Raw genomic sequence first — 11,479 nt, forward strand, 5'->3', positions numbered from 1 at the left:
AGTAGTCTATCCGTGAGTATGATTTATGTGTGCTTGAATAACATGAATATGTCGATACACCAGGATTCCTGTCTCTCCATATGTCCATAAGATTTAATTCCTTAGCAAACTGAAGAATGGTTTCCCTACTCTGGCTATGAGATTTGTCTAAATGTGATGATTTATCTATACTTGGGTTCAGAGTGCAATTGAAGTCTCCCGCTAAAATATATTGACCCCTAAGTGCTGACAGCGTGCAGAACAAGTTATTAAAAAAAGATGGTTCATCCTTATTTGGGGCATAAATATTAACTAAAATCAGAGGTTCTGCATAGAGAGCACCCTGAACAATCAAATACCTTCCCATCTTATCTGCAATTACCTTACAAACATTAAAGGGGACGGACTTGTGTATTAGAGTCAAAACCCCTCTCGCTTGGGAGTTAAATGGTGCTGAAAAAACCTCTCCCTGCCACCTCCGCTTAATCTTTAAGTCCTCTTTTCCAGTAAGATGAGTTTCTTGGAGAAAAATTATTTTGGAATGCATATCTTTTAACCTTCTCATCACTTGTTTAACTTTTTTAAGTTTTTGCAGCCCCCTACAGTTCCACGATGTCATCTTAATTTCTAAGACATTGGACATAGCTGCTATTTTCAGATGATCTTCTCATGCTAGTATATAGAAGTGTACCTTGAAACAACCAAAACAATACAGACAACACAGATGCCTCTAACTGCATCAACCATTGAACACAACCCCTCTGACCTAAAGGCCAGTTTCCCCTTCTCCTTACTACACACTCCGGTAATGCTAATGACCAGTCCACAGTTATTGAGGAATGATCCAACATGACTTATCCTAAACTTAAACACTCCCTCCATTGTTAGCTTTTACATACAAATAATAGTTACTTTGCCAGGAATATATTGCCATCCCAAATATACTCATGTAAATAAAATAAATGTTAGGGGTCTACTGTGCTTTAACTCTATTTAAATATAACAACAACTCAAAGAGTCCTCCTAGAAAACAAAAAGTAATCAATCCCCCACAAGGAAAAAAAAAAAAAAAAAAAAAAAAAAAAAAAAGGGGGGGTCGGGTATACTCACAAAACAGGTAATCACCAGCGTCTTTAACCCCCATACAGACATAACGGAGGCATGTACAGATGTTCAGTATGAATATATTTCAATGTTCAGTTCACAGTAGCCCCAGGAATTGGCTGCCAGGCAAAACGTTCAATTATTTTATCAACTCTATCCGTACCGCTATTCATCCCGCTCTGCTTGGATCCGCGTAACGAAAGTCTCTGCGTCCTCCGGTTTGCCAAAAGTCAGTGTTTTATCCTTGTAGGTCACCAGGAGCCTGGCGGGGAGAAGCATCCCGTGTCTTATCCCCATGCTGCGGAGCTGTCATCTCACGGAGTCGAACTCTTTCTGCATCTTATGTATGCCGGCTGCCATGTCCGGGTAGAAACGCACCGGTTTGTCCTCGTAGAGTATTTGCTTTTTGATTTTGGTCGCCTTCAGCACCATTGCCTTATCCCTATCGCTCAGGAATTTCATGATCAGTGTTCTTGGGGGGGCGTTTGGGTCGTTTCTCGGGCCGATTCGGTGCGCCCTTTCCAGGAATGGCTTTGACTTCAGCAGAGGGATGTCCAGCGTCTCCGGGATCCAGGTTTCCAGAAATGCGCAAGCATCCGTTCCCTCCACCTTCTCCGGTAAATTCACCAGTCTCAGGTTAGCCCTCCTGGCCCTTGTTTCCAAGTCCATTACTTTGTCCTCCATATCTCTGGTTTTCTTTTCGAGACTCTGGACTTTTCTCTGAAGGCTATCGACCGTGTCCTCAGTGTCGGAAATGCGTGTCTCGACATTTACAATACGCTCCTTGCACTCTCCGACCTCGTTTCTCACTCCCTCAATTGCAGCCATTATTCCGTCAAACCTGTTGGAGAAGTCGGTTTTCAAGTCTCTGATAGCTTCAAGAATCGGAGCGTGGCTTGGTCCTTCCTCTTCAGCGCTAATTGACTCTTCCGACATGGCGCTAGCTTTAGCTTTTCCAGTTTGTTTAGTTGGTCCGAAATCAATTTTAGGTTGTGAGGGTTTACCACGACCCCTGCCCGATTTACCTGGTGCAGACGACATAAAAGAGTCCAAAGCGCAGATACCGTTAGAGTTTAACTTCAAAAGTTGATATTATGTTAGGTGTCTTGGCAAAGATTTACGGAGGAGGGAAGTGTGCGTCTAGCTAATGCGCCGCCATTTTGGAGTTCTCTAATATTTATTTATCTAAACCCTGAAGAACAATTAGCCACAACAAAACTCCAGAGATTAATACTAAGGGGAAAAATTAAATAAGTACACAAAGGATCAAACATTGAAGTTCATAACAATTTGTTCTGGTTATCATATTAAAGATGTAATTAGCTGTAGTGGCTCATTACATACAGTCTAAATAAATATAATGCATTTAGGCACAATAGTGTTAACCTGCATTCTATCTGAAAACTACAAGATAGCGATAACTGTGCTTGCAAAAAGACTTCCAGTCCTATTGATGTCTATGGAAGAACAGCTGTCTGACTGGACCTTTGTAAGCTGTTTCCTGCTGAGTTTATGAGCTCAGTCAAATTCTTGGTCAAACAATGTTCCAAAATGGAGGCATTAAATCTGTGCTATGAAACCGTATGCTAATAGCTGATGGGTTTGCCATTAGCCACAAGACATTGGCCACTGAGTATGAGGTTTCACATTTGAACCCAGCTTTCCTCATCTCATCTGCTTTTTTGCAACAATGGCAGAAGTGTTAATCTCAAATTTTCAAAATAAGTCTTCACAAAAAAATCTTTTGTGATCATCTTACATAGTGGCCAGTAGATAATGATAATAGCTGTGTCTCAATTCAGGGGCTGCATCCTCATAGGACCCGGCTTGGGAACGTGGGCCAAAGACCGAGAAGGCCGGAAGTGCGAGGCTATGAAACAGGATAGTCCAGCCTTTAGATTTGTGTCACTGCTGTCTCGATGGAGTTTAGTAACCTTAGCCGTCTGCGCCTTACTCAATAAAATATAACAGTACACTGGAGTAAATCCTCGACCATCTCACACTTCCTTTTAATCAGTTTTCTGTTTGACGCTTATTCAGCTGTGTGAAAACTATGACTTGAATCTCAGCCAAACCAATTTACTGAGGAAAAAAATAAAACACTACAAAAAAAGCCAAACATTAACATTTAAAAGTTAACTAAGTGTAGCACTTACCTGGATTTATATACAGTACCAATGGATAGTTACCAAGGTAATCAGTAATTTGGGCTAGTATCAGAAGATAAAGAACGACTCTTAGAGCTCTGGTACATGAATGGCAGAAAAACCAGACAAACACAGTGGTGTGGCTTAAAAGTGCTTTAGTGATTTTAAGCCTTTTAAAAGGATTTTGTAAACAACACAGTATTACAACAGGTTTAACAAAACTTCAAGTATAAAATTCTCCCCCAAAGTAGCAAAAAAATAGAATAAAATTAAATTGTGCACAAGTAAAAGTATTAGTCTTTTTTAAGTCCAAATGGTACCGGTGGGGCCCATGACAAACGGGTGTATTGCAATAGAGTCCGTCCAATGGTAAGAGTGTGTGTGATTGTCTATCCTACCGTACTACTTGTACAGTAGAGGATTGTAGTCAATCAATGTGCAAATGAGTGTGCGTGTGTATGTATATCGTCTCCTAGGATCTTGGGTTGGCTCGCCATCCAGTGAACACTGGAACACTCTGGGTTCTGGAATCGCTGACCTGGTCTTTGGATTCGTCCCATATAAAAAACCTGACCTATAAACAATGGCCAAATATATGTCACGAACAATTTAGGAATAACTCTCACAAATTAAACTAGTGTCACAGTGCAGTAACCACTATTCAGATCAGCTATCATCAATTCAATCATCATCAGTTCAATCATGTTGTACAACATTAAAATATCAAGTTTCAAAGTATCAATATCCAAAATTTCACAGTATCAAGGTTCAATACTTATTTGTAACCTGCAGTAACATTAAAGATTATCTACAAGGTTTCAAACATTCAGGAATTATAGTCACCATATAATTCACTTTCATTGTAAACATTAATTACATTCATCAGAATAAACTCACTGTACATAAATATCTAATCACAAATAAATAAGTATATTACCCCTTTTAAGAAATGGAATAATATGCAAATGCTTATCAGAAATTGAACAAAGTGCAAACAATCAGGTTCAATAACATGTAAACACAAGGACTCAGTCCACAAATAGGAGTATTAAAATAGACGTGCTTAATCCCGCTTGTACCATAGGCCTACTAGTACAAGTGGAAATACACTAAAAATTACCTCCAAGTATTCAATACTGAGTATTGTAAAACAACTGATTGACATCAAAATTAAACAGGAAGCAGGATAAAGTCTGCTTACAATTATCTCTCATAAAGTTCTTTTTTAGCTACTTTAACCATTTACAGCATTTCTCATGTTAAATGACTTAGTTAACGATCTAACTAACATAACAGCAGTGCATTTCAGAGACATCCAACAACTGTACCCACACTCCACACATCACGTGTCTGATTAGCCACATTTAGCTTACCGCCGTCGAGTGTATGCTCAGCGTTTACGTGAAGCCACAGCTCAGTAAACCTTCCGGTTTCGCTCTGCCCTCTACGACAACAAGTGCAAAACCATATTTTGTGAAAAATATCAGTTTAGATGGTATTTTTTAACTCGTTAGATGTTAATTTCTCCAGCTTACCGATAGCAAAGTTTTAGTCCGCCTGCTCTGTTCGGCTGTAGAAGCAAGAGACTGCAAACTTGGGAGCTGGCACTAAGGAGGGACAAGAGCTGCCTAGAGCTTCACCGATTGGCTGACATGCGAGGAGTGAAGTAAAACAATAGGCTCTCATCAGAGCTCATCAACCCTCGGAGAAACTTAACCCTTGTTTGACCAGAGCATATCATATATAAATCTGTGTCCCTTCCATGTTTAAATAAATATTTTGATCTCGTTTCACTTTCATTAAACAAGGACAGTAAGAACAGGAACAATGAACATAAAATGTTTTACTTTTTCTTCTCTTTTGTTTGAGATGATTTTAGGAACTGGGTTACATAAGTGACTTATATATCATGTTTAACCTGAGTAGCGAAAGACCGTGGGGGTCTGAAAACAATGTGCTGGGAGTCTGGTGTTCTTGCGGGCTCTAGTGAGCCTTGAACCTCCCAGTCAGCAACTGAGCTGGTGGGTAACAGGTGTCTCTGAAACGTAGGAGCACTGTTGCAAATATGTGGTGTCTTGATAAACGGAGCAGATATTTGAAGATATTTGAGCTACATTCTCACATGAAAATAGCTGAAAAGTTTATTTTGTGAAACATAAAGAGTAATGTTTAAACTCTTTGTCCACGCTCCTCCACCATTGCCACATTTGAAAAATATGTATATATTATTATGAAAATATTATAAACAATAATTTAATTAATAACGAGATAAAAAAGAGTTCTAAGAGTAATATTAAAACTAAGTAGCTGCTGCCATTGTCGGAAACTGGAATTGGCTGTGGTGTGAAATCTGCGATAGGTTGGGCCATGAAGGATACACCCAACGCATCCTTTAAATCTGGTGAAATGAAAGACACATTTGTCGATTGCATTTGACGCAGCCTTTGAATTGGGACATGCTTCATTGCCTAGCTGTGATGTAATCAGCCTTCACACACGGCCTCCGAAGGATGCAGCCTATGAATTGGGACAAAGCAAAAGAGGATAATGAGCTCGAGCGTGTGATTAACAGCAGGTGCGCGGCCAAAGGCGGGAGCCCAAAGTGAGCTGCACCCAGGCAGGTAGGAGACAGAAGACAAGGAGAGTTAGAGCAAAATCAAAACAAAAATTTAAAACCTTGCTGAGCAGGCCGGGTAGACACAGGGACCATGACATTAAAAGTAGAATGGGAGGCAGAGCCTTCAGTTTTCAGGCCCCTCTTCTGTGGAACCAGCTTCCAGTTTGGATTCGGGAGACAGACACTATCTCTACTTTCAAGATTAGGCTTAAAACTTTCCTTTTTGCTAAAGCATATAGTTAGGGCTGGACCAGGTGACCCTGAATCCTCCCTTAGTTATGCTGCAGTGGACGTAGGCTGCCGGGGATTCCCATGATGCATTGAGTTTTTCCTTTCCAGTCACCTTTCTCACTCACTATGTTAATAGACCTCTCTGCATTAAATCATTACTTGTTAGTAATCTCTGGCTCTCTTTCACAGCATGTCTTTTATCCTGTCTTCTTCCCCTCACCGGTCGCAGCAGATAGCCACCTGTCCCTGGTTCTAACAAAATTTTCTTCCTGTTAAAAAGGAGCTTTTCTGTCACATAGTCACCAAGTTCGGATCATAAGGGGTCACATAATTGTTTGGGTTTTCTCTTAATTTAGGGTCTTTAGCTTAATATATAACGCATCTTGATGCAACTATTATTCATATGTTAATTTAAACCACATTTACTACATCTTCCTGTAACCACAACACGACAACTCCAGTATTTCAGTAAAATGTAACCATACATCTTTAACTCTTTCCTTACTGAGTGTTGTTCACTGTGAGCTGGACTGTGGGTTTGTGGTCTGTGGTTAACTGAAGCTAACAGCTCTGCAGTCGTCCAGCATCCTGTTTCTGATAGAAAGAAAACACTTCAGCTGCAGCTGTTTCAACACAGGAAGGAACATATTGGAAAATAAGTTCTCTAAACTCAGCATAAAAGATAATAATCTACAACTAAAGTTCTATTTATGGAATATGATCATGTTTATTAATTACATTACTTGAACCTTCAGTGGTTTTCTTGAAGTCATGACTGCTTCATATTAAATCAACACAATAATTTTAACATTGATATAATTATCTTTCATACAGCATATTTACATTACAAATCTCACATTTATAAAGCTGATAATATGGCAGCTTGTTGAAAGCTGGTACTCTGTGCGAAGAATTAAGACTTCAAATAGAACAAACAGAGCACGCTTAATAATTAACAAGAATGTGAAGCCCATGACAGAAGCATTCATGCTTTAGGTTAAATTAGACTGTTTTACACTATTATCAGTGTAGAAATAATCAGAGTATTTTGTTTGTGTGTTCTTTATTGTGCAGACAGTGATCCAGCTGTGATCTACTCAGCAGTGAGAACAGGAGACGTCAGTTATGGAGAAATTTTCATCAAAGGGAAGAAAACACGAAGAGGTACAGCTGCTCCTCTCTGTCTCCAGAACTGTTACATCTACAGCCAAACACTGAGGCTTTCCTTTAAGCTAAATCTGACAAGCTGATTTTTGGTCGGTGCACTGTTTGCTTTCACTAGCATGGCAACGTGATAGTTAACACCAAACTGTTTTGCATGTATTCGTAGTTACTTTTAGAAACTTTACATATATGTAGAAATTGTTTGTGAATTTATTAAAAAAAATCATTGGACAGCTGACTGATCAGCAGTTTCAATGCAAAGTCAGATAAATCATGCAGATACAAAAAATCTTGAGTTGATTTCAAGTGTTGAAATGACATGACAGGAATGTGGTCTATAATGATAACATGGCAACACGAGATATGATTTAGTGTTAGTTATACTCTTTTGTATGTCTGTGCTGGTCTGTGATGTGGTTTTGCTTAAAAAACTGGAAGTACTGTGCTTGCAGGGGAGCTTTTTCATCAGATGACTAATCTGCTTTTTTTGGTTAGGTGGAATTTACAGAATAGAATAGCCCAATAATGTCGTAGTACATGTACAACTAAATTTTAGGTGCTCTACCAGCTGTGCAGTTAGTAAAGAAAACATGAATAAGAGCAGACAGAAGACATATATACTGTATACAAATTCACATTTTCTCAGTGAGATATTTGGCAGCAACCTGGGTTGAAGCTGAGAGCATAAACTCAGCCACAGGTCCACCTTATCTGGACCACATGTCAGTGGGATTTTGACTTTTGAAGATTTGCAGCACTATAATTGAGTATTAAACATTAAAAGCAGCTCAGATGAGTTTCGTACACAAACAAATTGCTTTCAAGAATGATGATTCATTAGTTGTTGATAGGAGACAGACTGAACAGCCCAAATGTTCTTTAAGTCAATGGATCATTTTCACTTCTGTACTTCTGTAAACATAAAACCACAGCTGCAGCTACTTCCTGTTGATTTTACTTACCTGCAGTTTAAAGACGACGTCTCACTGCACTGTGTTTTAGTTTGTTTATTAATAGTGTTCAAGTTGTGAGAACTTTTGTTTTTCTGCTCTGTGGTGAAGTGCATCAGTCTGCACTTAAAGGAGATCGCACCTTCGTGGTCGTCCACCTTCCTTTTCACAGAAACAGCCTTCAGTTCTATGTGGTCACTGTATTTCTTTTAAGGTTAGCAGCGTAAGACTGTGTGAGACACAAAACAGTCACTGTACAGTAGTTTAGTATTAAAAGAATGTTTGAATCCTTTAAGTGTTTTTTTTATTGAAACCAAACAAGATCTACAGTTTTAATTAACTTCAAACACTAAAATGTAGAAACCCAAAAACCCTCAAATCACAACAACATCCATTCATCCAGTCACCCTTTTTCTAATACCTATCCTTTTTAGGGCCACGGAGGTGCAGGAGTCTATCCCAGCAGTCAGAGGGTAAAAGGTGGGGTATCCCACTGACATGTTGCCAGTCTATCACAGAGCTAACACAAGCTCAGGTTTCAGACTGCTCTAAATCCTGTTTCAATGGCACAGAAGTTCCACACTCACATATGATTTTCAAACTTCCCATCTGTGAGCGGAAGCTACGCTCCTCTCAGTGTTATTGTACCTGTCCCCGCAATGAGACACTAGAAAATTGAGTATGTGATCTGAGACTCAGACAGCTCTGTTTCTGATCAGCTGTGGACCTTTCTGTGGAGTTTCTATGTCCTCCAACAGCCGTGTTGGGTTTACTGGCACTATTTAAACCTGGTCATAGGTGTGTCTCACCTCATGGGCCTTGTGAAGGATAAAAGACAGCTGGGATAGATTCCAGCCCAAAATAGCTCTGAAAATTTATGGATACATTATTTGAGATGCCACATTTAACAGTGTGACAGATAACTATGAAGAAGGAATCACTTACAGTGATCCCACTTTCACTGTGAAGTTACCCAAGTGAGTCTACAAATAAAAAGCAAACCCAAAAATGAATAACAAATTTTAAAAGTAATTGAAAGTCTGAAATCTGACATCAATAGCCATTTCTGGGTCCAAACATGTTATTCAACATGAGCTGGTTCCCAGTAAAGTCTGAACTGGGACTGTGTGTGATGCAGAGAGGTGGAGATTGGAGGTCTTGATTGAACTACAAAGTTTGTAATCATGTTTCCTGTTGTTTGTGTTTGTGTTCAGACTTTAAACCAGAGCCAGATGTTGTCTACTCTTCACTGAAGTAGTCCACCAGTCCAACCACTGACGTCCAGCTGCTGGTCTCTAACTGGTCCCCCCAGCACCTCAGACCTGAGGACATCCACATGTTACAGATTTATTTTTTCTCTTACTGAAATAGATTGATAAGAACCAACAATGTTTTAATGGAAATTTTAACTGTGTATTCTATTTACAGTAACACATCTCTGTGTAACAGAATTTAACACATTTGGCCCACTCTTTTATGTAGTTTCTCTGCAGGATTAATAAAGTTTTGTTCTCATGTGTTTTTCTCGTGCGGTTTTCATGTGAGTTTCAAAAACGTCTCAAATGGAAAATTTAAATTGTTCCACTTTGGTTGTGGCTAACCAATACATGCCTACGTTCAGTGCAGCAAACAGCCCCCTTAACCTCCAACGACAGACTTTAGCTGGTAATAGCAAACATGAATATTTGGTCATTTCTTCTAGTTGTATATAATTACAAATTCAACATTTTGTTTTTGTGTGTGTATACATCAAAGAGAAGAAGAAGAAGTAACCCTGGGGCTGTCAGGAGTAGATTGTGTCCCAGTTGAAAGTACTGTATTATATTTATTTATTCATTTATTTATGTTACAAAGTATATTTTATTTATTACACATGTCTGAAGCAGTCATTGAGTATCACTCCACAGTTTCATTGGAAAGCAGAGAGCTGAAGTGTTTTGGTATCTTATACACTATAATGTTACGGGACTTGGCTCACTTTTACCTCCTGAAACAGCACAGATGTCCTCCTATTACGCCTCTCTGTGAAGTTTGAAATGGCCACAAAATACATTGAAAGTCTGCTGCCACCTCCTGGTAAAACCGGGTGTTACAGCATCGTAGTGGCCTTGTTCTGCATTCCCTTATCAGATACCTCATAACGCCAATATACACAACCTCTGGCACCCTTCATCAAAGTGAACAAAAATGATGTGACTGGGTTTTGCTTTCCTTTTCTTATTTTATACATCCGAGTAGAACTCACTATTTTTCCAGAGATGCAAATTCACGGTAAGCTTCATATAAGCTTCATATAAGCTTCTATATCCTTCCTTATTTTTGTGCACGTTAAAATTCCCTTAGTGTCTATTTTCCCTTTAATAATTACAATATGTGCACATTTTCTTATTTTCCAACTTGCTCCAGCCTCTTAGCTCTCTTGCTCTGAAATTCAAGAGCTCATTAATATCTCTACACAATGATGCAGGATTAATTTCACCAATTTTAGTCTCTCAGTCAGTTTAATTGTGTTTAGGGACTTTGCACCTTTTTTTTTTATTTTAGAAGAATGTCTCAGCCTCTTTTCTTGCACTTAAGTTAGTCATTTCCTAGTTATCTAGCCCACTTCCAATATCCTCAGTGCTGCTGTCCAAGTTCTTCCTTTTACATTTACCTGACTGTTCCTCTCCATGTTTATCATTGCAGTCTTTGCACTCTTTTGCCCACCCATCCTGCTGTTGTGTCAAAATGTGATTGTCCATCAAGTGATTTCTGATGGCTTTTTTGGTTGTTGTTTATTTTTCAATGTGTGATATATCTCTTGTATTGGTATATAGACTGTAGTCAGTAGGAGTTAGGAAGAAGTTATATATAAAAATAACATATAACGCGAGTTGCTTTCAAACAATCCCAGGGATGAGCAACAAAAAATAATAACTGTTTCAAAAACAACTTTATGATTCTGTATGTAACTACATTATAATGAATCCCGTCCTTTTCGGACTGAACTCTGATGTTATGTTTGTTAAAAAATATATTTTTAATGTCACTGCACCTTTTAAGGCAGACAAATAACGGAAATATAAATGTCACTTTGCCAGAAAGACTGATTGGGGCTCCTCCTTTTTGACAGGAATGCTCGCTTGGCCTCAAATTAACTTTAGATTATCTATGAAAGATCTGTGTGACAGATTATAGGCCAAAGACTCATTTACTACTAGTTCCAACTGATACGCAGTGGTTACTTCCTTGTCAGAACTTTCCAGAAATGAGGCATGGACATCTGTCCAGACCTAAACAGGCAGTCA

At 38.9% G+C, this 11,479-nt stretch overlaps 1 long non-coding RNA gene across 2 annotated transcripts; it reads right to left on the reverse strand.

Moving 5' to 3' along the window:
• Positions 1 to 3,368: 3,368 nt before the first annotated feature.
• On the reverse strand, positions 3,369 to 4,905 carry LOC109201377 (uncharacterized). 2 transcript variants are annotated; one of them, XR_003219238.1, is made up of 3 exons: positions 4,766 to 4,905; positions 4,604 to 4,674; positions 3,369 to 3,804 (listed from the first exon to the last, which is right to left on the reverse strand). It is a non-coding gene; the product is annotated as an uncharacterized LOC109201377 (long non-coding RNA). The 2 variants fall into 2 exon arrangements; XR_002061394.2 differs by having other exon boundaries at positions 4,604 to 4,903.
• Positions 4,906 to 11,479: the final 6,574 nt, after the last annotated feature.

Source organism: Oreochromis niloticus, linkage group LG3 (genome assembly GCF_001858045.2).
Source record: "Oreochromis niloticus isolate F11D_XX linkage group LG3, O_niloticus_UMD_NMBU, whole genome shotgun sequence".
Classification (NCBI taxonomy): Eukaryota; Metazoa; Chordata; class Actinopteri; order Cichliformes; family Cichlidae; genus Oreochromis; species Oreochromis niloticus.